The 21,285-nt window shown below is 45.3% G+C and overlaps 1 long non-coding RNA gene across 1 annotated transcript; it reads left to right on the top strand.

Annotated features, from left to right (window-relative positions):
- Positions 1-6,355: 6,355 nt before the first annotated feature.
- LOC127556032 (uncharacterized) lies at positions 6,356-20,042 on the top strand. Its single transcript, XR_007952344.1, has 2 exons — positions 6,356-9,551; positions 16,826-20,042. It is a non-coding gene; the product is annotated as an uncharacterized LOC127556032 (long non-coding RNA).
- The last annotated feature ends 1,243 nt before the right edge of the window (positions 20,043-21,285 follow it).

The raw sequence follows: 21,285 nt of genomic DNA, 5'->3' as shown, positions 1-21,285 counted from the left end.
TATCACAATGAAACATTGGAGGAAGCCTTGAAGGAGGGTTTTCTTGTAAGTATACAAATATAGAGAATTATGCTTTATGGCTAATGTGAGACTTTAGTTGATTAATGTTGAACATTAGCCCAGGGTAGACCATGCAAATGCATATATACCTAGTGGGAGTGGTAAGTGTGGGTGGACAGATGGCTGAACTGATGACTACCTGGTTGCAGGGAGTGTCCTGACAAGTTCACAGTTGAGTCACAACCTGAAAAGGGCTGGGAAATGATCCATCCTGTATGCTTTTAAAAGAGTTTTTTAAAGCTTTCACAAAACTTGAGTTGGAGAAGAGGCATCTAGTTGAAGCTATTATCTGAAACCAAGAGCGCTACCTTTTCCTCCACCATACCCACTCCAGTGAGGGAGAACCTGCTGCCTCCAGAAGAATTTCACTTTTGTACAATTTTTATTGTTTGGAAGTATTTCCTCATACCCAGCAGCAGAAGTGCTCTCCCAGTTCTACCCTCTGAGGTCATGTAGAATAAATCTAATTCCTTCACCTCAGATGCAACTTCAATTCAATTAAATAAACCTAGGTTAATTTCCCTACTATGTGCAAGGCAGCGTGGGATAGTAGAAAACAATATGAATTTATAGGCAGTGACACGGGTTCAAATCCTGCCTGAGCCTCAGGAGACTTTGCTAGTGTTGCCCAAAAATGAGAAAGAAAGAGGAGGATTGAAACAAATTTGCAAACGAACAGAAGGAAACCACAAACAAGTGGAATAGCTTTGAAGGTATTATGTTGAATTTATTATATATTTTAAAAAGATTTTATTGCTGTCCTTAATTTTTATATAATTTAAATTTTCCTCAGCATTCCTCTCCTTATTATATGCTTTTATAGATTAATTTCACTTATAATCTTTTTTATTTTACTTACTATATGAAAACTTTTCTTTTATTCATTCATTCATTCGTTTGTTTGTTTGTTTGGGTGTTGGAGACAGTCAGAGTAAATTTTTTTTTTTAAAGACAACTGAGTGGTTGAGAGAGGGCTTCCCAGAGTAGGTGGCCCCTGATCTGAATGAGCTGTGAAAGAAGAAAAGATGCAGAAGGAATGTATTCCATGTCTGGTCCTAAAAAAGAACAAGTTTTTCCAGGTTCCATTTTTGCAGTTCTTGCCCTTGAAGTGGGTCAGGATGAGCACTGATGCTATTCCAGCCCTCAGAGAGGCCCCCTAGTCCCTGTGAAGAGCACATATTCTCTCGGATACCTTAGCTGACTGAAACTTCCTGACCTGCCCCTGAGCCTCCAGCTACTTCTTTCTGAAAACGATTGGCACAAGATGGTACTTGCCGGCTTTGAACATTCTCATTCTCATTCATTCTTATTCATTAATCTTCTTGCCAGTTTGCCTCCTCCATGTGGATCCCTGAGGGTGAGGGCAGGGGATAGGAGAAGGAGAGGCAGACAATGAATCGCTACTCGGGCCACTGTGGCTGTCCATGTCCTGGTCTGCAAGAGCATCCAAGAAAAGCATGCTTGAGGAGAGCTACGCCAGCATCCAGAAGTTCAAGCAGGATGACTTGGCTTTCCAGAACAACCCACTCATTCATCCAAAGTACACAGTGATCTAGGTTTCAAGACAGGATTGAAGAGAATCTTGTGCTAGCTGAGAGGCTAGATTCACATCCTGCTTCTGAATCTTGTATAATTCTAGGCAAGTCACTCAACTTTTCCACAACTAGGATGGGGCAACTAGGGCTTTGTACCAGAGTACCAGATTTCAAAAGTGCTGATAGGACTTTCAGTTCTTTAGCATGAGGTTCTCCCAGCCTTCCCTGATCTTTGGAACACTTAATCGAAGGTCCCTTTCTCTTGACTCGGGTGAAATTACTCTGAATATGAAATTTTCTATTTGTGTTTCTGTCCACTTTCTTCATCCATAAACAAGGTCTAACTGGACCTAGATTACCCAACACAGAAAGTGGTTGGGAGACTCCAAGCAGATGCATGGATGACTTGGATGAATTGGATGCTGGATATAGATGGGGAGGTCAGATGCCTAAACTTTGTGCTGTTTATCATGTGTGTGACTTTGTGTAACTTGACTTTTCTGGATCTCAGCATTCTGGTTTGCAAACAAAGGGAGCTAGACTAACTGACCTTCAAGACCCCTTCAACTCTAAATCTAAGATGCTAAGATCCTAATTCCTTATGAAAATCCCGAGACAGGGTTGTACCAGGAAGACCTGAGTTCAAATCCCACTTTAGACACTTTATAGCTGTGTAATCCTAGGCAGGTCACTTGACCTCTGTCTGCCTCAGTTTCCTCAATTGTAAAATGACAGAGTTGGTCTAGGTACCCTCTGGGATTCCTTCTTCTAGCCTTAGACCAATGTCAGCTCATTGCCATCTTTATTCCTATAACACCTACCCTCTGTCCAATCTAACCAGTGGAACACTTTCCATTTCTGTCATGGATTGTTTGCTCAGCCCGACAGGTCCATTCATCTTGTCTTCCCGGTTGGGGTGCAGTTCCCAGCCAGTGGGGAACATGGCTCCTAGCCTTCCATCTCCTCCACAGCACAGGGCTGGGTTCCGACTGAGATGCTTCAGAAAGCCTAGTCTGGTTGATTGATTAAGACAATCTCATCCAATCCTTCTTGGTGATTGATTCACCCGTCATGAGGCCGTCCCACCCCGAAACCTGGAAACGGAATCAAAACCCCTCCAATTTGAAAGGCATTTCATTGGCTTCCCGATTCAATCCCTATCAGACAATGAGAACGCTCCTCCAAATACAATAACTGTGAGCCTCCAGCCCCTTCTTATAAATCTCCTGAGGCTGCCCATTTTACTTTAAGATACATTAAATTTCAATATCCTTCCTCCCTCCCTCCCTTCTTCTTTTCTGCCTTTCTTCCTTTCTTCCCTCCTTCCCTCCCTTCCTTTCTCCCTCCTTCCCTCCTTTTTTCCCTCCCTTCCTCTGTCCTTCCCTCCTCTCCTTCTTTCCTTCCTCCCCTCCTCCTTTCTTCCCTCCCTTCCTTCATCAAAGAGTTTATACAGTTGAATGATTTTAGTGGTCATCATTCCAAATTGCTTTCCAGAATGACTGGAGCAGTTCAGAGCTCCAACACTAATATACTAAGATACCCCTTCCTCACCCCCCTTCCCTCAGCATTTGTCATTCTCCCCTTTTTTGTCAATTTTGCCAATCTCTGAGTGTGAGATGGAACTTCAGAGTTGCTCTATTTTGCGCTTTGCTAAAATGATTAGTATTTTGGAAAATCTTTCCATACCGTCATTAACATAAGCTTTGTTTTTTTTTCTCTCCTTGATACCTTTTTGACTTTTTAATCAATTTGGGGCTGAATCTATCTCCTTTTAAATTCTATTCATTGCTCTGAGCTTAATCCAATCCAACCACAGTTATTAAAGACCTACTCTGTGCCAAACATTGTACCGGATAAAAATAAAATATTTTATTTTTCCAAAATTTTTCAACATTTACCTTTACAAAACCTTGTGTTCCAAAGTTTTCTCCCTCTCTCCCTCACTTCCTCCCTCCCCAAGACAGTAAGCAATCTGATATAGGTTAAACATGTATAATTCTGCTAATCATATTTCCATATTTGTCATGTTCTTCAAGAAAAATCAGATTAAAATAAAAACATGAGAAATAAAAACAAAGAAACGACCCCCACCAACAACAACAACACAAAAAGTGAAAAGACTGCTTGGATCCACATTCAGTCTCCATGGTTCTCTCTCGGATGCAAATGGCACTTTCCATCACAAGTCTATTGCAATTGGGATATAATCCATTAGTAAACAACTTAGGCCAGAAGCCCAGAGACAAACACAAAACGTTCCTTGCCATCTGGGGCCGAGCATCATTCAACCAGCATCTATTAGGCACCTGTTATGTGAGAAGTAGCAGGGATAGTGAATAGCACAGTTGTCCTGAGAAATGGAAAATTCTGGTTTCAAATCCCCTCTCTGGGGCACACTAGCTTATGATCCTGGTGAAGTCACTTAAGCTCTTGGTACAGACAAAGGGTTTCTGTTCATTGGTACAAGAAATCTCCTAAACTAATGAAATCAGCAGTCTGATTAAAAAAGGGGGAAGCAGCAGGCCCTGTCCTGGGTGCTGGGGATATCAAGGAAATGTCCCAGCCTTCTACTGAAGGAACCAATATGTACATTGATGTGGAAATTCAATACGATGGAGGCAAGAAGAGAAGGATACAAGGGTGAGGGGCTGGGGATCAGGAAAGGCCTGTCATAGGAAGGAGCATTGAAGCCCAGCCTTGAAAGGAGGACATGGAGATTCTAAGAGGCATAGAAGAGGAAAGGGCTCATTGACGGGGTTGGATAATGGGCACGTTCAGGGGGAGACACAGCCTGTGCAAAAGTGTAGCGATAGGAGATGGAGTACTAAGTTTGAGGAACAATAAGTAAGGCAGTTTGGCTGAAATTTAGAATGGATCAAAAGGAGTGGGGTATAATAAGATAGGTGAGAGCCAGATTGTGAAGGACTTTAGCTACCCCATAAAAGAATCTGTATTCAATTTTAGAGATGATAAGAAGCCAGCGATGAAAAAGTCAAATTCTTCTTGAATCTTGAATCTTGTCCATCGAGGACCACAGATTTTTTTTCCTCCACTCTTAGATCCTTTGGGACAAACCTTCATGGCCACTTTTTGTGTCTCAAGAAAGACGTGTGAGGAAAGTCTTTGCTAGAAAAAGCAGACTTGTCCCTGATCCATTTCTCCAAGAAAACATTGCATAAAGCAGAATAACAGGGAAAACCAGGCCTGTGGATTTGAGTCTCCGATGTTTTTGCTTGAGTTTGCTATGGAGAAGAAGTTGGGCCCTTTGGGATTTCTCTGCTGGTTGGGCTAATTGCTGTGATCATTTGTCATTTCGTTATCTGCCTCCCCCTTGAGAGCTGCAAGGAACAAACACTTTTTCTTGGGCTTGAGTTAAGGAGCATTTCCTCTTGATGCCTTTAAAAAGTGTCATTTGTAGGGTCACAGAATGAGAGCTGGAGGGACCTGAAAAGCACAGAGTCCAACCCTGTCATTTTTCAGAAGGGGAAATCGAGGCTAGAGAGATTGAATGGCAGGATCTGAAATCTTTGACTCCAAATTTAACATCCTTTGCACCGTACTACACTGCCTCCGAGTTTGAGTCCTTTGTTGGACTTGGAAGTGGTGCTTTCATGGTGAAGACAGCTGGGACAGGGGGAGAAGGGGAATAGAAAGAACACTGGTTTTAGAGCCAGGAGACCCAGTGTTTGAGTCCCATTTATTCACAAACCATATGATTCACTTCCTCAACTTCCAGCCAGTCTCATTGTCCATCTTAAAATGGCTGCAGCCCCATACTCTCCCCACCTGCCCGGCAGACTTATGTGCTTTCTCAACCACCTGTCCCTTTTGTCTGTTGATCTATCAGCTCTCTGTAAGGGCACTGGCTTTGTGTCCTGCCTCTGTTTACATGGATCAGCCTTCCTTCCCAAAGCAGAGAAAGGCCTTGCTTTCCTTCCCCACTCCAGTGATTTCCAAACCAAGCACATTTGAATCTGGAAAGGTTTTGCATAACCGGACTAAAGCCACAAAGGATAAATTTGAACAGACGAGCACCTGGATTGTGGTGGGGCAGCTGCTGTCCCAGCCCAATGCTGCCTTAGTGTCCCAGGCGCTCCAACAAGCATTTACTAAGTGCCTGCTGCATACATGCAAGGTCCAGGCAATAATGCATAACGGCTGTAGAGCTTTGAGAGAGATCTTAGCACATTTGATGTACATAATGCACACTTAATAAATCATTCATTCATTCATTCATTCATTCAGAGAGAACTGGCCCCAGAGGCAGGAAGTCAAATCAAAAAGCATTTATTAAGTGCCAGGAATTGTGCTCAAGACTAGTGATAGAAAGAAGGGCAAAGAAAAGAGAGAAAAGTCATAGTCTTTGACCTCAAGGAGCTCATAGTCTAATGGAGAAGGCAACAGGTGAACAGCTAGATACCAAACTGCTGTAGAGCATGTAAATTAGAAATAATCTCTGAGGAAAGGTCTGAACTCTCCTAACTGTGGGAGCCTGAGCAGTTATTCCATCTCACAATGGCCCTGGTAACTCCCAATGACTTGATGGTACAAGGAAGGTGGTCAATGGAACTACTGGGGGGAGTTTGCCAAATTCTGGAAATTACAGGTCTAGGATATATGTGTGTGTGTGTGTATGCATGTATATATGTATATACATATAATATATTAATATATACATACATGATATATATTTTATATATGATATAAATATAAAATTTATACTCAAATATATACAAAGCTAGGCAGCAGCAGTACAAAAACAAAAGTGAGACAATTCCTGCCCTCAGGGAGCTTCTATTTTATAATATAACAACAAAGAAAGACCCAGAGTAAAATCAAAATGGAGAAAATGTTACTATCAGCTGGGGGAATCAGAAAACTCTGGTACAGGGCTGGCACCTGAGCCTAGTACTTTAAGAGGAATTAGGGATCGTTTGAGGCAGAGGGAAGATGAGAGAATTCCTAATGCTGAATCCAGAGAAACCCTCAGTGATCAGGAAATGAGAAGGCTCAGCCAACTGCTTGTTAAGTCAGGATTGCTCAGTGACTCTCCCAAATACAAACAGAAAGCTCCTTCCTGTCCTTCCGCCCTCTTCCTTCCCCTTACCCCTTTGCCCTACATTGTGCCTGAACGCCTTGGTTTTGATGGGCAGCTTTTTCAAATAGTGGAATCAGGGGTTGGGAGGCATCTCTGTGGCCATCTTGTTCAACCTGATTTCTGCCTGAACAGAGACAAGATCTCCCGATGAGAGATCAGGCAGCCTCTGCTTCCAGGGCTCTGCTCAGGAAGGCTCCTTAACTTTCAGGGGATTCGGCTCCACTTTGGGGCACCTCTAAGTGTTAGGAAATGCCAGGTGTATTTCCCTCAGCCTCACTCCCTGCCGGTGCCCCTGCTCTTGCCCATCAGGGCCAGAAGAACTTCCCCACGAGCCCTTAGGATATGAGATGGCAGTTAGCAGGCCAGCCTTCCCAGCACTCCCTGGTTTCTCGTACGTGTGAGTGAATTTGTGTGTATTTCTTTTGGGGTGACTCAGAACTTGTGGCATTTTGCAAAAACCTTTGAGAGGGTCAGGAGGATGGACAGGTTTGGTTAAAAGCTAGCAGTGTTTCGAGACTGGGATGAACCCCCTGCAGAAACCCACCAGATGATATTAGGGAAACCCAGAGTCCTTCTGGGAAAGAGATGCTATCCTCTATGAGTCTCTCTTTTGTTCACTCTGTCTAAGGGGGACCGCAATGAAGAAGGACAATGGGGTCAGTGGACGCATTGGTCTTCATGATCCAGTATTCAGACCCAGAAGAAGAAACTAAAGCAAACGAATGAATAAAGGAATGGATGAATCAATAAATAAATAATCCTCAGCAGTGCTGAATCATTTCCTACTTCCTGGGAGGGAAAGGCAGGTTTTCTCCTCAGATAAGACTCTCCTCTAGAGCAGTAGCAAATTGTCTTGCTCTGCTGCCAAACCCCCTACCACAAAGCCCAGCCAGGTGGCTTAGAGTCCCAGACAGCCTTCAGATCCACTGAGCTCCAGGGCCTCCTAGCCATCCTACTGAAGGCTGCCCCCACGACCTCCCCATAGCTCCTGAAAGCAGGTTCTCAGTGGGCCAGTGCCCTGGCCACCCCCAGACTCCTAACACCCCCCAACTCATCCTCACGGGCAATGCTGAGAGATGAAAGGCATCTCCCCTGCCTTACAGCCCCCAATAAAAAAACCCCAGTGATCCACTGGCCTGCATTCTGGGCTCCATTTATTTTCAAGACCAAACACTCAACCGAAGGCCATGTATTTTTTTAAAATCACCAGTATCGTGAGCCCAACTCGGATCCCTCCCTTTTCCGCCCACTTGGGTTTTTTTTTTCCCAATTAAACTTAACCATTAGCAGAGGTGGGGAGCTGGAAGGCCGAGCAAGGCCCATTCTCACGCAGAACCTCCCCGCATCACGTAAGTCTGTCTCACTTCTGGCCTATGGCAGCTGGGGAGGACACACCTGTTCATGGCTGGAGGCGCAGAGATTGGTCTGATGGGGAAAGTGCACCTGCGCGGGGAGGGGTGCAGGGCTACATGTAAGCCGAGTCTCGAGACACCATCCGTCTCTTCTCCTTTCCAGCTTAAGCAGGCAACATCTCTCTGAGCTGCAAGGTCTTCTCCCAACCCGCTGGCCTTCCTCTGAGCTCCCTAGCCTCTGGCCTTCAGTAGTCTCACCTTAAGCCTTAAAGTGAAACCTGTTGTTGCCCACTGTACTCTTAGGATTTTTGTTTTTGCTTTTATTTATCTCCTGAACATCACCTTGAAGGAACAGCGGGCTGGAGAGTCATCTCTGTGAAGACCAGGAAAGATGAGAAGATCAGCCAACTCGCCAGCCCGTCGCAACAATTTTCTCGTTCCTCTCTTGAAGGTCGATGATCTTGGTTTTGGAAAAGATTCAGTCCTTTTAGCCCAGAAGTCTTAGAAGTGTATTTACTCGGTCCCAAAGGCCGTGGTATTTCAGGTATTTGGGGGGTGCGACAGTCAAGTAAGGGCAGAAGCGAATTCAGGAGTCTTTAAGTTGTAAGGAGAGTAATTCACAGATCCAGCGCTTGTCTTTGCATAGGGTCACCGGCTGGTTTTAGGGAAGCTTGTGTTGGTTCAGGTTTTGTCTGTTTTGAGTTTGGGGGAGGGGTATAGAGACATGAATCCTAACGTTCATTCACTAGCCAGACAAACCAGTTAGGGCAGGTCAAGGCAGACAGCAAGGGGGGTGATGGGGGAAATGCCAGAGGAGAGAACCAGTGAGGAGAAAGGTAAAAAAAAAATTAAGGTAATATAGGAGGGTTGGGGAAGACTTAGGAAGACTCTTTTCAGTTGCTGAAATAATCTCTGTTGGGAAGAAAGGAAGAATGAGTGAGAGAGAAAAAAAGAAAGAGAAGAAAGAAAAAGAAAGAAAAAGAAAAAAAGGATAGAAGGAAGTAAAAAAGGATGGAAGGAAGGAATATGGAGAGGGAAAGAAAAAATGAAGAAAGTAAAAAAAGAAAAAAGAAATAAGGGCAAAAGGAAGGGAAGAAAGGAAAAGGGAGAAAGAAAGAATGAAAGAAAATGAAAAGAAGGGAGGGAAGAAGAAAAGGGGAAAAGAAAGAAGAAAAGGAAAGAAGAGAAGGAAGAAAAAAGAAAGAGGATGGTAGGAAAAGAAAGGAAAAGGGAAGAGGGAGAAAGAAAGAATGAAAGTAAAAAAGGAGAGAAAGGAGGGAAGAAGAAAGAAAAGAGAGAGAGGAGAAAAAAGGAAGAAAGGAAGGAAGGAAAAGGATAGAAGAGAGATAGAGAAAGAAAGAACAAAATCAGGGGAAAAAAAAGAAAGAGAAGAGAGAAAAACAGAGAAGAAAAGAAAGGAAGGTAGAGAGGGGAACACAGAAGAAGCCAAAAAAGGATCTTCAGTGGAAACCCCACGGATTTGTTCTGCCACTGGAAGGACAGCAGGTGAGAGCGGTCACGGTACAGTGACTTTTATGGAATCTTTCTAGCAATAATAATGAGCTGGGTCTTCAATGTAACAAGTGAGCCAGAAGAAAAATGGCGACCAGAGTAGGTAGAAATCGCTATAAACTCCCTTTTCTAGGCAGCTTGATGGGAGCAAACCAAAGAGCCTCATGGCTGGACTTTTTCCTCCCTCCGACTTCCTAAATCGGTGCTGGGGTGGGTTCAAATTCAGGGATTCAGGAGCAATTGGGGGGAGGCACTATCTCAGCCCAATCATTGCCTGAGAAATGCATGACTCCTTTGATCTCCAGTTTTAGAAAATTTTAGTAACCAAAAGCCTTCCCTAGGACTCCTGCAGGTCAAAACCTGCTCTAGGTGAAAGGCCAGGCTGGTCCCTGAGTGTCGGGAAGCAGTGACCAGGTGCTAAGTCTTTGAGAATGGTCCCTGAGCTGGTCCCCACCCTGGTTCACACTCAGATTGCCCACCGCCCCATTTTCAGGTGACTGATGTTGATGTGGTCAGTTTGGGTCCTTTTTCAGGATGTGACCGTAAGTATCCGGGAGCCCCCCTCCCAACCAAGCTATTTGTCGAGCGGCAGGGAAAGGGATGGGTGGGCTCCCAAATGCAAGCTGGAAATATTAGCTTGTTCTGGGGCTACTCTTGGGAAAGCAACCTTCTGGAAGGTTCCTTTTGGAAGTGACCTGAAGACCCTTTTTGTTCCTCAGAGACTTGGTTCCAAAGGCAAGACTGAGTCTGGCTACGATACTTTCATTAAAGAAAGCGAGACAATAACTCCCCCAAATTTTCCTAGTTGTAAATGAGATAAACTTCCCCCCCCTTGCTCTTGAAAATATCTATGGATAATTTCTATGGGTAACATAGGAAAATTGGGGGAAGGAATTATTTTATCGCTTTCCTTCTTAACATGAAAAAAAAAAAAAAGCAATACAATAACCTCGGAAATTTTCCTAGTTGAAAGGCAAGCTTTTCCCCACCTCACTCTTGAAATGTCTATTGACATTTTCTATGGGTAACAAATAACAAAGCCCTATTTGTATACTTGTTTAGCACCAGCTTAGTCTAAATGGCCCCAGAGCTGAAGAAAGCTTCAATAGGGAGTGGTGGGGGGTGCAGTGGATCCAACTAAAGGGAAGACCACCATTCTTTCTTACCTGTACATTTCCCTTTTTTAAAAAAGGGAAATTGACCAAAAATGGGAAATAATGGCATTCTACCCAGCCTACGTCTATCTGGCAAAGTCCACTAATAAATACAAATAAGATTGCAAATATGCGATTCTTGATGTATTAGAACCCCGTAGACATTGATTTGGGGGAGATCCATATTTTCCAAGTCTCTTTGTATTAAGGAGTATGAAAATAGGTTAGAAGTCTGGCAGGCAAAAAAAAATGGTTTTATGTAATGCTAGTTTAGTTGGAAATAAATAGTTAATATACCCATTCCACGTAGACAGATATTTTCCGGCCTTAGCCATTCCCTCTTAAATAACTCGGCCTTAGCTGTTTTAGTTTCATTTTATTTCCCGCCCCCACCCCCTTTGTCTGAAGGATGGAAGAACTCTGGAAAATGATGACAATTTTTTTAAATGATGATAATCCCCAAGAAATCTGAAATGGTTAGCGTGATTGCCAAGCTAAATGATACATAGCTAGTGGTGAGATATTTTAAAATGCAAATCAAACCCAGAATATGGATGCAATCAGCTACTAATTCGCCCGATATTTTCGTTAATTTGCAAACATTCCCTTCGCCAAACCCGATTGTTGGAGTGTCATTGGCCTATTTTGGGGAAGGGAGAGAAAAGGCTCGTCGTGAAGGGGAAATAAATTTCTTTTAATTCAATTTTAGGAGGGGGGAAGGAGTGGGATGAAAGAAAAGGTCTGATTGAGTTTGATCTGGCTTCGTAGAGAGGTAGCCCTCTCAGGAAACAGAAAAGGCCTTCTCCCAGTGTCCTCGAAAATTATCTTTAATGGATGATGCATTCCAAATATGAATGGGGTGGGGGAGGTCCTCCTGGGTAATAGAGCTTTTAAGCCTGGGAGCCGGCCCCTCTGAGCTCGAGCATGGTGGATCAGATAGAGTTGAGCGATAAGGAATCTGGTTTCACAGGATTTGTTCTTTGCACGGGCCCTTGTTATTGATTAAGGTGTAGTCAGGCAGGTTAACTCACGAGTTCGTTTTCCCGCATTGGAACTCACATTCCTTCCCCCAGAGCCGCCAGGGCTTTTGTGGGCCAGCCCTGGACAGGCACATTCTCGCTTGGAAGGCCTTGATTGATGGCTCAATGGCAGGCAGGACTCTGATCTTGGAGAGGCGGGGGAGAAGGACAGGTAATCCAGGTACCTGAACTAATTGCGGCGGTTGGGTGTTGGTTGGTTGTGTTTGGGAGAGTGTGTGTTTTAAGAGGAGTGGTCCACTGAAAAGTTCCTGTTTCTCAGCTTTTCCTTCTTCGTTCTCGACTTTTTTCCTTAAGGCCCGAGCGTAGGAAAAAATGGTGATGATTAACTAAATGAGGTCTGTAACCTGGGCGACCATCGGGGTTGGTTTTATATTTCATAGGGACTGAATGTCCAAGAGAAAGCATCAGATTAAGGACTCTGAAAAATGGGCTGAAATAATAATAAAAGGAAGATCAGTTTTGCTTTATTTTTTTTAACGATGTTTTCGTCCACTCGATTTTTCGGGTTTGTTTTTTTTTTTTTTTTTGCCACGGTAAGATTCTTGTTACTTTTTTATCCTTTTGGGAAGATGTTTATGTGTGTGTGTGTGTGTGTCTGCTTCCCCCCAACTTTTCCCGTCTGAGAAGAAAGAGCCCACCTTTCTCTCTATGTACGATAGCCTGCGTGTTAGCAGAGACCACCAGAGAGGAAGGGGATATTTTAAATGAAAATCACGGTCCCACTTTCCCTCGGGATTCTTGCTTCCTAGGAAAGAGCTTTGCTGGGTTGGGGCCAGATGGAGAGAGAAAGTTCTCCTCTCCTTGTGTTTGTCTCCTACGACTGTTTAATTTGGAGTGTGTCGGGTTAGCTGGGAAAGGTGTTTTTTGAATCCAAAGTAGTTCATCTTTCTTTCTGGGAGACAGTCGGGGACTGGGTGAGGTTCTGAGAAACAAACTTGGTTTGGAATTTTGCGTGAAATCTTTCAAATTGTCGGTCTTTCCTAACCCCGTGTGTTCTTGGAAATGATGAGGTGGGAAGAATCTCTGGAAATTGTGGAGAGGGGATTATAATTTAAAGAGAAGTTGGTGATCTAGAATCCTAGTGCCTGATCTATGGTTTCTAATCGGCCCCCCAGATCCCCTCCAGCCCCACCAGAGAGCCTATAACTTCTGGCTGGTGAAGGCACTCTCAGAATGGAGAAGGGGAAAGCCGTGGAGAAGGGGGAAATCAGTCTTAGCTGTTTCTGAATCAGCAGATCTGGACTTTTGGTTGCTTTCAAGAATGAATTTATAATCTAGTAAAATCTTGCGGTCAGCAAAACTCTTGGTTAGCGGAGGAATGATGGACATTTGAAATGGTGGCAGTTACTGGCTTTAGATTCTTTTGTTGGTAATTTTTTTTTTTTTAATCTGTAAGCAGTTAATGACTGAGGTGAGTGAGAAAGGGTCATCTAAAACTCCTGGGACTTTCCTCCCCGCTTCTGTCTCTCTCATTCTCTGTTTCTCTGTGTCTCTCTGTCTCTGTCTGTATCTCTTTCTCTCTAGCTCTTGCTCTCTCTGTGTCTCTATCTCTCTCTTTCTCTGTCTCTGTCTCTGTCTCTGTCTCTGTCTCTATATCTTTCTTTTTCTCTCTTGCTCTCTCTGTCTCTCTCATTACAGGGAGGGATAACTGGGCAGCAGGGATAGGACAGGACTGTAGGAACAGCATTTCCTAAAACTCTGGAAGCTGGGTCTTTGAAAAATGGTGTGTGCGTGTTTCTAAAGGTTTTACTTTTGTGCAAAGGGAGTGAAATGAATTCTCTGGAAGACTGCTACCTCCAACTTGGGTGATCTTAGACAAGTCACCCCATTTCAGGACGGCAATTCCCTCAGTCGTAAAATGAAAAGGCTGAAGTTAATGGTCTCTAAATATATGCTCATATGATTCAAATTGTACTGTTATAGAATCTAAACGAACCAGGAGCAAGTCAGTGGGACATTTTAAGTGAATAAATATACACCAGGAAAAATTATTATTTCTCCCCCTCCTCCCAAGTCATTTTTTTTTCCTGGAGGGATTAGCGATAGGGTAACTTGACTGCTTTTAGGACAAAGCCTTTGGAAGGGAAAGACTTTTACAGTCAGGGTGAGAAATCCTAAATTTGCTGGTTATCTGAGAAATGACTTTTTCTCTGAAAGGGACCGTGACTACAGGAATATTCTCCTTAGAGTCGAATTTCTAGTTTTCATTTGTGTTATATTTGGTGAAATACTTATCACCTGGTCGTTCTCGTACGTGGGGTACGGGGGGTGGGAATGGACAAACTAAGGAGAGCTCAGAGAAATTTAATTCAATTCAACTGAATTTAAGAAGCATTTTCAAAGTATCTGCTGGGCGCCAGGTAATATGCTGGCTGTTGGTGCCCCCAAAGGTGAAACTGAACAAGTCCTCCATTTCCAAAAGGGCCATGTTGTCCTTCGGAGGGAGCAGGAGTGGCCGGCCATTGTCTAGATCGAGGCAAGGGGAGGGAGGTACCCACCTGCCCAGAGCTGAAAAACTGCTTCAAGGAGAGCCTTAGGAAAATCTAAAGTTGGTTCCCCTAAAAGCCCCTCAGGTTCCTCTAGCTGCCCTTGCCAACCCATCTATTTAGACAGAAATCAGTTTCCATCCAGGTCAGAAACAACCAGGTCAGAAACTTCATTTTTGCTCTCCCTAAGAGGCTTCCCGGCTCCACGGCCCCCCCAAATGTGGCCTGGAGAATCTCAGGGAGACCAGGTTTTACCTGTTTGGAATTGCCCACAGGGAGTCCGGACTGTGCCAGCTCATGACTATTTAGCAACGTTGGCATTTTCCATCTTGATTTTTCATTTCTAGAGAAGGAGTTGTAAAAAGTCGCCTGCCCCTCGAAGAAGAATCTCCGTTGGTGATTTCTGTTTACCCCCCAAACACATGACGTGTGTTGTTCTTTTTAGGGAGCCTTTGTTTGGGTAGGAGTTGAAGAAAAGTGTGTGAGATGGTTTCTTCAATATCTGAAGAGCAAAAGAACCACCTGGGAGAGGGCTGGGGAGGGACGGCGGCAGTCGGGGAGCAGGATGAGGACGGCTTTGGCGTTTGCTTTCAGTTTCGGTGGCTTGGTAGGGGTATCAAATTGGAGCTTGAAGGGCCCTTAAAGGTCATTGGGGTCAGTGCTCTAATTTTACAGATAAGGAAACTGAGGCTTACAGTCAAAACCCCAAAGTCAAGAGCCAGAATTGGAGGCCAGCTGTTCGGACTTTAAACCCAGTGTTCTTTCCACTGGGTCGCCACGTCTTGGGGGTAAAGTGGAGGCTTGTGATTCATTCTAATTTTCTCATATACCAAAGCCTAAAAGTCTCACTCCTTAGAATCAAGAAAACAATTTCAAGAAACTCTCCTTTGTTAGCTGTGAGCTCAAGATTTAACCCATGCATAAGAGCCGGGTTCAAATACTGACTCGGCCACTTATTACCTGCATCATCTTGAGCAAGTGCCTTCTTTCTGAATCTCAGTTTCCTCATGTGTAAAGTGAGGGAAGTTAGATTAGAGCTAAACTCGAGTTCCATGCTCCTATAAGCTTTAAGATCTCACAAAGACATGGCTGAATGCTTTCGTTTGAACCTCCTAACATTGCTCCTTGGTGAGGTAGGACCCTCCGAATTGTACGATCCTTGGACTTCTCCAGAGTCCCCTGTAATGTCAGAGAAGGTCTTGGGGCATCTCCCCTGTCCTCGTCCCACTTTCTCCAAGGCCTGTCCTAGTCCCCAGGAAGTCCTGGGCAGCCCCCCCAACCTTCTAGCTGAGGAAGCAAAGGCAAATGAGAAAAAAAAAATGAGAAAAAAATAGGATGAGGATAATTGAGACACTGAGAGATTTAATGACTTGTTCAGGGCGAGTGACTTTTTAAGGGGGGGATTTAAACTTCCTGACTTTAAGTTCAGTGTCCCATAACTGACATTATCCTGCTTCATCAGCAATGAGGGGCTCGGTTCCTAGCTCCCTCCCGGGCCATAAGAGGAGAGTCATAGACTTTAGTCATGAACGCTAGGCAGACCCTTAGGCCTCCTGGACACCGATCAGAGGCTAAGGGGAGTTGAGAAGCAATGCCGAGCCATCCAGGGGGCTTGAGCCAGAGGAAAGCAAGAAGGAAAACAAATTTGCTGGTTTATGAACATAGGTCAAGGTCATCAATTCTGGAAAATAAATGTAGGTGCTAAGGGTAAGAGAACCTTCCTTCCTTCCAGACCAGGGGCTGTTTAAAAGAAAAAAAAAAAAAAAAGGATGAGAAATCACATTAAAATGTGTTGTCCTAAAGAAACCTATTTTCAGGCTGTTGTGGACTGACATGTTGCTTCTTCTAGTCTTGAAACCCCCCGATGGGGGCTCATGGCAATATCACCCCAGCCATGGAAGCCGTGTCATCCCTGGGTGATTTTCCAAAGTAATTGATGTAAGAGATGATCCTCTCTCATATTTGCCCGGGGTATCCAGGGGAAGAGAAATGTGTGTGTGTGTGTGTGTGTGTGTGTGTGTGTGTGTGAGAAAGAGAGAGACAGAGAGACAAAGAGATAAAGAGAGAGACAGAGAGAGAGGAGAGGGAGAGAAAGAGAGAGATAGGGAGGAGAGGGAGAGAAGGAGAAGGAAAAGGAAAGAAGGAGAGAGAGAAAGAAATAAAAGAGAATGAAAGAGAAAAAAGAGAGAAGAAATGAAAGAAAGGAAAAGAGAGAATGGCTGAGAGAGAAAATGAAAAAGAAAGGGGGGGAGAGACACAGAGGGACAGAAAGGGAGAGGGAGACAGAGGGAGAGAAAGAGTTAGAGGGAAGAAGGGAGAGAGAGGAAAAAAGAAAGGAAAAGAGAATGAAAGAAAAAAGAGGGAATAAAAGAGAGAGAGAGGGAGAAAAGAGAAAATGAGTGAGAGATACAGAGAGGGGGGAGAGAGAGAGAGAGAGAGAGAGAGAGAGAGAGGAGAGAGAGAGAGAGAGAGAGAGAGAGAGAGAGAGAGGTGGAGAGAGGCAGAGATATTCTAGTTTGGTGACTCTCCCCCGTGGAAGCCCCCATTCTCTGCTCACCAGTCCCTCCTCCATGTTTTCCTCCCTCCAGAGCTGGGACTGACCACACGACAGAGAGAACTGCTTGTTCTGGCCCGAGAGGGCGGCCTCCCTTGTGCCCTGGGCAGGTGGGAGCTGCTCCCTGGGTGCAGCTCAGTGCTGAGGGCGGGCGGGGACTCCGAGCGCCAGAGCAGGCCCCGGGGACCCTCCCAAGGAGTGTGGCCCCCTCTGAGCTCAGCCAGGACCCCGGACCTCAGCGGAGAAAGGCCTCTGCTTCCAGCCTGTCACAGACCCCACAGCCGGAGGCAGGTAGGAGCAGAACCCTGGATTTAGAATGCGCGGGCTTGGGTTTGAAGGAGAACACCCTCCCCGGGTGAGCTTGGCTGCTCAGTGTCCTCACTTTTAGATGGAGAAGAAGGATGCTAGATGAACCTTAAAGGTCCTTTCAGCATTCTGTTTGGTGGTGGAGGGTAGAAAACACAAAACCAGCCGTCTGGAAAAAAAAAAAAGCGTGGGACCCCAGCTCTGTCATTTACTTGTGTGACCTTTGGACATTTGACTTTACTTTTCTGGACCTATTTCCTGACCTTTAAAATGAGGGGATTGGTGGGCTTGGGCTCCAGGTTCCCTTCCAGCCCTAAAACTATGGTCTACATAACTTTAATTGAGCGACTCCACTTCCCGAGTCTCATTTTCCCCCTCTGTACTAAAATGAGTGAGTTGGTCTCAACGGCCTTTGTTAAATTTTTTAAAAATAAGGTATTTGGGCTTAAGTGACTTGCCCAGGATCACACAGTAAGTGTAAGTGTCTAAGACCAGATTTGAACCCAGGTCCTCTTGACTCCACGGCTGGACTATCTCCCTGCCCCTCTCGGTGGCCTTTGAAATCCTTCCAATTCTAAATCCATGTTAGATTCATTTGCCCAGATGACCTTTGTCAAGTCATTTGCTGCACCTCAGTTTTGGGTGGGACGCTGAGATAATTTAGACGTTACTCAGAACAATCCGGATTGCAGTTTTATGAGGTTTGGACGAGTTCGCTTCTTTTCTGTTTGTTTTTTAAACTGCTTCCCAAGTCTCTGGTCTTGGATTTCATGGAGATGACTTCTAGAGTTACTCCCCAAGAATGGGGACAAGAGGAAAACTGGGACAGAGCGGCCGGCCATCAGCTGAGCAGACCCTGGAGAGCCCAGCCCCAGAGGGATGGCTGGGACGGCCCTGGGGCCTCAGCTCAGAACCACGAGGAACAAAGTTCAGGCCCTCGACCCTTTGGGAGCTATAGCCAGCGTGGCTGGAATCCGGACCAGGACCGGCGCTTCCAGGGGGTGCTTGAGTACATACAGGCAGGGGGACTCTGGATCCGGGGGCTATAGGCAAGAGGTGGTTGACTTGTTGGGCTCCTAAACTACCTACATTGTAATAGAAAGGGAAGCAGCCGGTGGTCCAAAGTTCAGACCCCATGAAACTGTGGTGGACTAGGGATCTAAGCCCCACCTCACTCACTCACAAGTCCTTTAACCTTAGAGACTCAGTTTCCTTTTTTGTAAGATGAGAAGATTGACATTTGAGGACCTGTAAGGTCCACCTCTTTATTTCTGGGATTTACGAAATGTGTGATCTTGCCCAGATCTCTTCTGCCAAGTAAAAGAGCAGGATGAGATGATTCCAAAGGCTCCCTCTTTCTACGAATCCTACAAACCTAGGCCTTGAGCCTCAGAGCATGGTGAAGCTTAGAGACATTGAGGTCTGAGTTCAAATCCTGCCTTCTAAGTCTCATCTCCTTTTAGACTAGAAGCAGAAGGAAGCTCTGGGATCATTTATCCAGTCCAACACTTTCAGCTCACAAAGGAGGAAACTGAGGTTTCGAGAGAAAATCACTCAAAGTCACCTAAGTAAAATGGCAGATCCAAGATTCAAACGCATGTCATCTGTACCCCATTGTCTCCAGTCCCTCACTATTATGGGAACAACCTGCTAATGGCAGCCACTAGCAGGTTGTTCCCTAACGGCCTCACACCCTAGTTCCTTCATCTGTAAAGTGGGGCTAATCACACTGGCATTAATTCCCTCAAGGAGGTGAATTGCTTTCAGGAGGTCTAAGGACAAGAGCACAGAATCTGAGGTTGTAGGATCCCAGATCCAGAGCTGGAAACAACTTCAGAGACTAAGAAACTTTTATTTTCCAGATGGAAAAACTAAGGTGCACTGAAAGAATATGACTTGTCTAAGGTCTCAGAGGCAAATCAATTCTCTTCTGAGATCCCATTTTGGGATCTATAGAAGAGAATAGAATCTATAGTACTTATCTCTCACCAGGCCCAAATGGCATGTCCATAAGGCCCTTTGCAAGCTATGGAAGAGCCACAAATATTCATTATAAGCTCTGAAAGTATGATCCTATGAATAAATGATAGGAAGCAGGGCTCCGCCATCAAGGTGACCTTCCTAATCCAGGTGCCAGCTCAAAGATGGCAAAGCAGAGAAGGCCCTTTCGATTTCTGGAAGCCTTTTGGAGATGATCCCTGCCCATCCCAGAGAGGGCCGCCGACCACAAAGTAATAGCCTAGTAAGAAAGCGGGCATCCCTCAGCATGAGCCGTGCGGTGCCCCTGCAAGGACAGCCGGGCTTCCTTTTCTGAATTAGAGAGGGATCTCCATGCTGAGGATGCTCAGTGCCTTCTTCCTTCTGCTTGTACCAGGCATTTGGAGGCCAGAAATGGACAATTTAAAAACTTTTCACTTGCAAAATGCCTTGAAGGATTTCCCTCATCTTGGCCTTTGCGCGGTGGCTAGTTATCCACCGGCATTATTACTATTCCTATTTTGATAATGGCTCGCTCCACGGCTTTAAGGTTTGTGAGATGATTTGTGCAAATGAACTCATTTGAATTTGTGCTGTAACCGGGGGAAGTCGCGGCGATTAGTCAAGAAGTTTTATTATCTCACTATTTCACAGATGAGGAAAAAGAAATAGTGGGTCAGTGATTTTTCCAGGGGTCAAATAGCTAGAAAGAGATCTTCCTCCCTCCAAGTCTACCTCAAATGTTGGAGGAGAAAGGTCTCAGTCAATGACTACATGGGCCCCCATGTAATAAGCTAGGGGGAAAAAACTGAGAAAAGCAAAATTTAAATTTCAAAAGGCACTTAGTCATGGGATTAGAGATTTAAAAGTGGGAGGGACCTTAGAGGTCATAGAATCAAGTGCACTAATTTTACTTGGAGTGGGAGAAAAGGCTAATAGCCAGCCAATTAAAAAAAAAAAAAAAGAAAGCCTTCCTGATTTGGGGGAGATCTGCAGGCTATAAATATCACCCTTCCTGCATTTGTTCTTGGCCATTGATCTTACAAGAGTTTTTCCTTTGCATTAAAAAAAAAAAAAAAGAAAAAAAAGAAAAGCTAGTTATTTGTAAGAGCTCCTTAATTCTATGACTTCTGGGTGTAGAAATCTAGGTTTCCTTTTGTCTTCCTCTCTCCCTGATCACTTCTGCCCACCTGTTTTCTCTCTCCCTGGAGAACACAGAGCAGAGTCCAGGCCCTAAGAGGAGGCTCCCCTTTGTAAGATTCCCCAGAGCCTGATGTTTACAGAGCTGGAGAAGTAGCTTTTAACCTGAGCCTGGGTTTTCCTTTCATGCTCTTGTCTGGTCCCATCAATGGCCTCCTAATCCATATTTATAATGTTCAAAAGGACAGGCCCGGTGGGCCGGGTGTGGCCGGAGAGGCCCCGGTCCCACCAGGAGCTTTTGGACTTTGTGGCCTGTGGAGGCCTTCCAGGGGGGCAGTTCCCACTCACAGAGGCCCACACCGGGAAGCAGGAAGTACAGACACTCCCTACCACTCCCTGGATGGGTGGCCCAGCAGCTGGCCCGCTGCCTGTCCCTCATCACGGCACAATTGCCTTTCCATGCCCGGGGAGGCCATTTTCCTCCTTCCAAACAGGTCACATCAAAATGGCGGGGGCTGGGCGAGACCCTCTGCCTCTGATCTCCCCTTCCTCATCCTTCTGATCAAACCCAGCCCGCTTCCCCCAGACTCTGGGCCTGGAAAACAGAGCCTCCCACCAGGTGCCTGGAGCCTCTCAGACAGGGGCCTTTCCCGGGCTCTGGGCCCGGCCTTTCCGAGGAGATTGAATGTCAAGGCTGAGTCCCTTTGTCCCAGACAAAGGACAGTAATTGAGTTGGCAGTCTCGGGAAGCGGCAGAGCCTTAAAGGCAGGTGCCCGACTTTCCTCCCATTTTCCCCGGCCTGGCCTCTGTCCAATCCAAACCAACTCGACCCCCAACGTGCAGGCAGCGGGTTTCGTGGAGAGAGCAGGGCCTCCGAGGCCGGACCCCTCACCCGCTTCTGACGTTCAGGGGCGAATCCTGGGCTGGGGGGCAGGTGTGGCTGTGCCTTAAGGGAGGGAGCCATTTCTCTATCAGTGAAATCACAGGGATATTAATCTAAAAAAAGGAACAGAATCCAAAGTCAGAACCCAGGGCTTCCATTCCATGCCCTAGGAGGCAGTTACTCTCATC

Source organism: Antechinus flavipes, chromosome 3, assembly GCF_016432865.1.
Source record: "Antechinus flavipes isolate AdamAnt ecotype Samford, QLD, Australia chromosome 3, AdamAnt_v2, whole genome shotgun sequence".
NCBI lineage: Eukaryota > Metazoa > Chordata > Mammalia > Dasyuromorphia > Dasyuridae > Antechinus > Antechinus flavipes.
Note: the sequence above shows the minus strand (reverse complement) of the source record. Positions and strands in the feature narration are given on the sequence as shown.